The sequence below is a fragment of the Echinops telfairi genome, unplaced genomic scaffold (assembly GCF_000313985.2).
Source record: "Echinops telfairi isolate 266 unplaced genomic scaffold, ASM31398v2 ScPeMD7_28;HRSCAF=97, whole genome shotgun sequence".
Lineage (NCBI taxonomy): Eukaryota > Metazoa > Chordata > Mammalia > Afrosoricida > Tenrecidae > Echinops > Echinops telfairi.
Genome location: NW_022103925.1, coordinates 2,997,301 through 3,003,217, shown reverse-complemented (window position 1 = coordinate 3,003,217; position 5,917 = coordinate 2,997,301).

The window sequence follows — 5,917 nt, the reverse complement described above, 5'->3', positions numbered from 1 at the left end:
ATCTCACATGGTTTCCATCAAATTCTCCCCTTGTGGCAGGATGCCTTTTCTGGAGCTTTGTATACTTTGTAGTTTGGGGTGAGCACTGTAATTGTGCCGACTCCAGAAATCAAGTTCGCCGGCTCTCCGGGGATTGCCAATTGTGGCCTGATGAGGGCTTAGCCACCTATTTGTGACTTTCTCCGACTCTCTGTGCCAAGTCAGTGCTCCTTGTATGTGGGCCCTGAAGTTTCCGTTCCATTATCTTTGTGGTGAACTTGATGAAGATTTCATTCAACGGCCCCAATTAAGGAGGCAGAAATGGGTTTTTCTGTGCCTTGAAATCTTCTAAAACATTGTTTACCAAAGTGGAGGATGCTGCCCCCTAAAGGGCACTAGGAAACAGTCAGGGTGGGGGCTGGATTTATCCTGAAATAGGGGCTACAGTACAAAGGTCTTTAATCTGAGGGTGGGGGCTGAGTAATTTTTTTTCTTCTTGAAAAGGGAGCAGGAGGCCAAATAAGTTTGGGAATCTACGTTCTCTGAGACGGCATCTCAGGAAGCTGCTGTGGCCCTCAAGGGCAGAAAGGAAGGCCAGCCAGGTGTGCCACCTGCGCAGCCAGCTCCTCCTGGTCCTGCCGTCTGTCACCACCATGTCTGCTGCAGGGCCCGTCAAGCCTGTCTGTCTCCGCTGTTGCAGCCGTGAAACTCACACGACAGCTCTTTTATGAGGTCCCTTGCCTCCGCCATCCTCTTTGCTTCTCCCCTCTTCCTTCTACTCTCTGTGCTCCTGTCTGAAAAGCTCTGTGGAGCTCACCACACACACACACACACACTCAGTCAATTTCAAGGTATGACCCTCCCACCAGGGCCACGAACTGACCAATCCCCTTACAGGGGGCACAGATACTTCATTTGCATAGTAGTTTCCTTTGCGTAGTCAATAGTCACTTCCGTTATATTGTTTATTGACCAGATCCCTGCAAGGTGTGTATCAACCACAGAGAACAGGGTCAGACACAATGTTTGAAACCAAGTGGTGGACGACCTGCCCTGGACACTGTCCACCAACCTGGGCGAAAACACCAACCCTGCGGAGGTGGAGAGTTAAGGCCACGGTGACTCCTCGGGGTCTAGGAGTTGGCAGTGACAGGCCACTCCCTGCACCCGTCAGGAAGACGTGATGCCACGGAGGCTCCTGGTCTCCCCCAGATGACCATCAGGTCAGTGCTGTGGGGGGAACTGGCCCAGCTGAACCGGCATTCACCAGGAAGACGAAGGACCACAGCTAATCATTAAATGCGGCAGAGCAGCGGGGGCAGCTGGCCACTGCAGAGCTAGACCAACACACCAGGTCGTGTTCGGCTTTGCTTAGCGCTCTCCCCAGACAACGCATTTCATCCCTTAGCCACTGGAAGATTCCGGCCAGCGCTGCACTGAGCTAGTCTATGAGTCCCATCTTCCCGGCACCGTGGGTCCCTCTGGGTTCGGTGATTCTCCCATTTCAAACTTCTTCGTCATGCTACTGCGCACTAATAGTCTACCCTGTTGTGTGAACGGAACATGAACACTGGCTCCAAAAACCTGCCCCCTGCAAAGCCACCGCCATCGAGTCATGGATGGCCCATAGTGACCCTGGAGAACAGGACAGAACTGGCCCTGTGGGTTTCCAAGACTGTAAATCTTCACAGGAGTAGAAAACCTCATCTCTCTCCCAAGGAGTCTCTGGTGGTTTTGAACTGCTGACCTTGCAGTTAGCAGCTCAGAGCGTCACCAGAACCCCACCAGAGCTCCCAAAACATGCATAACCCACTGCGCTGCAATCTTCGCCTGACTGCTGTGCTCTGGACCCAGCCCCGCTCCTCTCAGAGGTGAGCCCCAGGTACAGACGGTGTAGTCTCAGCCAAGGAAGGGGCAGATCCAACCACAGACCCCAACAGACGTCCGGGTACAGGCCGCTTCGATGAGGGAATGTGATTCACACAGGAGGGGCTCACCTGTCCATCCGAGCCCGTTTTCTCCAATGCCTCCTTGTGGTTGGTGCAAAAGCAACAAATCCTGCTGCTTCCCTCTCTCCTCCGCCCCCTGCTCCCCAGTTTCCCCTCAGGGGTACCTCCTGTGAGGGAAGTGACCCCGCCTGGCAGTGCATCCTGAAAGGGAGTTAGTGACTTGGGCGGCAGGGTGAGGAGGCCTGGTGGTTAGCGCTTGGCTGGTCACCATATAGGAGAAAGGGGTGGTGGTCTGCTTCCATGAAGGGTCCCAGCCTGGGAAACCCCGTGGGGCAGTTCTCCTCAGTGCCTCAAGACCAAGGTGACGGGGGCCCCACAACTCCCTGCCTCACATAGAGATACATCAAACCCATCAGGGCTGCCCAGCAGTACGGGAGAGCAGCTGGTGGGAGAAGGGTTTTAATAGCAGGCACAGAGAAGTGTGAACCACGGGGCCGGGGGGTGGGGGCACAGTTAAGTCTTAATGGCAGTTCAGGCACGATGTTTCTGAGGCGAGCCCCCAGCTGGAGAAGGGGCAGCCAGCACCTGGTAAGGGTGCAAAACAGGAGGGCCAACTTCCTGGTTAGGGAACAAGGACCCTCCTTGCTGGCTTGCTCTGGCTCCAGAATGGCCCGGGAATGAACGGCTGGCCCCTGGTGGATGATTCTTGCAGGGTGCGGTCCGATTTCACATTAAAAAAAACAAACCCAAAACTGCCTGCCATCCAGTCCATGCTATAGGGCAGCGAAGAACTGCCCTGTGGGTTTCTGAGACTCGAACTCTTCACAAGAGTGGAAAGTGTCCTCTTTCTCGTGTGGAGGGACTAGGGGTTTCAAACTGCAGACCCTGTGGTTAGCAGCTCAACCCAGAACCACGAGGCCACCTGGGCTCACAGACATTAAGAGGTGAGGCAGAGCCAGAGTAGTACAAATGGTTAACCCCATCCCTGGGCTGGCACCAAGGGGTTAGAGAGTCAAGTCCACCCCACCCCACCCCCGGTGATCCAGTGGTCAGGACACAGCCACGCAGAAGTACCTCAGAAGAAAGGCCTGGCAGTCTGCTTGGGGAAAACCAGCCGCGGGAAACCCCGTGGGGCACAGTTCTACTCAGTGGACACTCGTGGGGCGCCTGGGGTTTCGCTCCATTTGATGGCAGCTGGTTTTCAGGTACTTACTCTTTGGGGCGGGGGGAGTATGGCAGCTGGTTTTTAAATGGAAGGAAGACACAACGCAGTGTGAGTCACAGAGAATCACAGAGAAGGAAAGCACAGACACGTCGGACTGTGGTCTAGTCTCAGTGCTTCTGGGGGAGCTCCCAGTTGGGGAGGGGGCAGCAGGTGCCGTTGCCTGGGAGGTGGGGACTGAACTAACCAGGCCGTGGGGCAGTTCTACTCAGTCCTGTAGGGTCTACACGAGGGTCTTCGGGGATCAGTCCCGCTTCTGCGCACGACCTATCTGCTCAGACGACGTCTGGAGGGATACGGGTAGAAGTTCATATTTACTACCTTGGGGTCAGAGGGGTGTGTGTGCAATGTCCCTGCTGTATGACAGTGACAGCAGAAGCGCTGGGAGAAGATGCTGGTAGCACTTGATCATCGAGACACAAACTGCCCCACACAGTCGGTTCCCCAGCCTGCCATCCTGACGGAGGCTCTCAGCCACATCGTTCTCCCGAGACGTGGCCGCCGGCTCCAACCCGCCAACTTCTCAGCAGCCACATCGTTCTCTCCCGACGTGGCCGCCGGCTCCAACCCGCCAACTTCTCAGCAGCCAAGTGGTTAACTGCCAGCCCCGTTTGTCTGTCTGTTGTCCCGACAGCTTTTACATCACCACTGCGCTGGACACGAGGGCATCAGTACTTCAAAGAGCAGCAGGGTCACCCGTGGGCTTTAGCAGAGCTTCCAAACAAGGCAGACTGGAAACAAAGCCCGGCAACCTGCTTCCAGAGAACAGGCAGCAAAAAACTTGTGCGCCCACAAGACCACACTGTCCAACCCACCAGGAAGGGCCACTCGCTGGAGGAGGGCAGACGCTGGTCTAGATGAGGGAGGCCCTCAGAGAGATGGGCCAGGCGGCGGCTCATTTCACCAGGAGTTCCGCTGGTCCCTTTGCTGTGGCATCTGCTGACTAAGACCCATCAAGAGAGGAAGTACATGAGGGTTGCCAGGTGTTATGGATCCTGTGTGCCCCACAACGTGTGTGGTCAGCTCTAAGCCTCTAGACCTGCGGCTGCGGAGACATTTGGGGATAAGGCTTTCTCTGCTAGGCAAATGAGACCCGGACAGCAGATACTGTGCCTTCGGCCAATTGCCTCGGAAATGGACAGGACGGGACAGGAGGAGGGCCTCGCATCAGGGCTGGGGGAGGACCCTAAATCCTCAGGGAAAATAAGTTTCTGTTAGCGAAGTGTGTCTGTTCCCACAGCCCTGGGAGCCCTACACTGCCCCCAGGCAGGAGGAGGAAGGGGGAGGGGAGAAGGAGGAGGGGTACATGGCATCCCTGTGTACTAAACACCACACTGATGTGTGTGTGTTTTCAAACGGTTAGGTTTATGTTCTATGAATTTCACTCAGTACACACACACACACACAAAATCTGGAAGCTGTGACAATAGAGGCTCTGATAGAAGGGGGGAGTGGCACATGGGCTTTCGTTACATTATTTCCTAGACGTTTCTGTACACGCCCCACCACGTACCGTACTTCACCATATAAAAGGGGAAGGGCCAATTCAGGAGCACTAGTCCGGAGGGCAGGGGCTAAGAGGGCATGAAGGCACACAGGTGCTTGGCGGTCTGGGCCCTGCCTGCTTCTCTTCCATCAACTCCGCTGAGGAGCTCTCTGGAGCAGGGCAGAGAAGACAGACACAACAAATGACCAACCAGGGAGTCCGGGAAGGAAGCGCTGAGACTCAACCCTGAAGATGGGAGGAGGGGAGGGTGGGGCTGGCCTTGTCTAGGCCTCTCCATTGAAACCTGACTTGGCCGTGAGGAGAGGTGCGGCCCGCCCGAGGCAGGCCTGGGGAAAAGTCTAGAAGCAGAGGACGGGGGAGGTGCCTCCTGAGAGCTGGCCGAGGCATTCGGAAAGTCAACACCAGAGCAGGCAATACCAGGGCAGACTCCTCGGGCAGGCCAGGAAGGGCTGGTAGAGGGACGGCACACCTCCTGGTGGAATTTCAAGAAGCAGAGCCGAGTCCCATGAGGTAGAGGTCAGCTGCCCCTCCCCTCACCAACCCTTTAACCGATTCTGCGGTCCGCTGTCCCTGCTGGGTTTGCTGACCCATTGCAGTGGCCATACCAAACTCACAGACCAGAAGGACAGTCAGTGGGGCTAGGAGGGAAGTCACAGGTTGCAATTCAGAATGCAGTTATTTGGTCAGGGCAGCTTCTCAGACATTCCCACAGAAAGGGCTCTCCCAAACCCTGACCCTCAGCCTCTCAGGCCAGCCAGGCCTCTACCAGCTCAAGCAAATGTTACGAAGCTCTTTAGCTCTGCCAACAAGTGCCTTGAGGGTACCCCACTATGCCAGGAAGCCTCCTGCCCAAAGACGCTCAGCTGTCCCCATCTTGGGCTAGCACACCCCACTGTGCCACCTCACTCCAGTCTTGTGGGTCTGCTGCCACCACCTCTTGTCATCTGGCATCATCTCTGGTGTTGGGGCTGCTGGTCCCCTGGGTTTAGGAGCCCCAAGGTACAGAGACGTGCCCATTCTTTCATCTTCTCAGTGGTGGTGGGCTTCCCTCTTGTCGACAAATGGCTCACTTTGAAATCTCTCAAACTCATGGCCATCAGGGGGCTTCCGACTGTATTTACAGGGGGGAGGGGAGAAAGCCTCGTCTTGCTCATGCGAAGTGGCTGGTAGTTTCTAACTTCTGACCTTGTGATTAGCAGCCCAGTGCATAACCCACTACGCCAGCTGGGCTCCAGTTTCTAAACCTAGCGTACTGGTCAA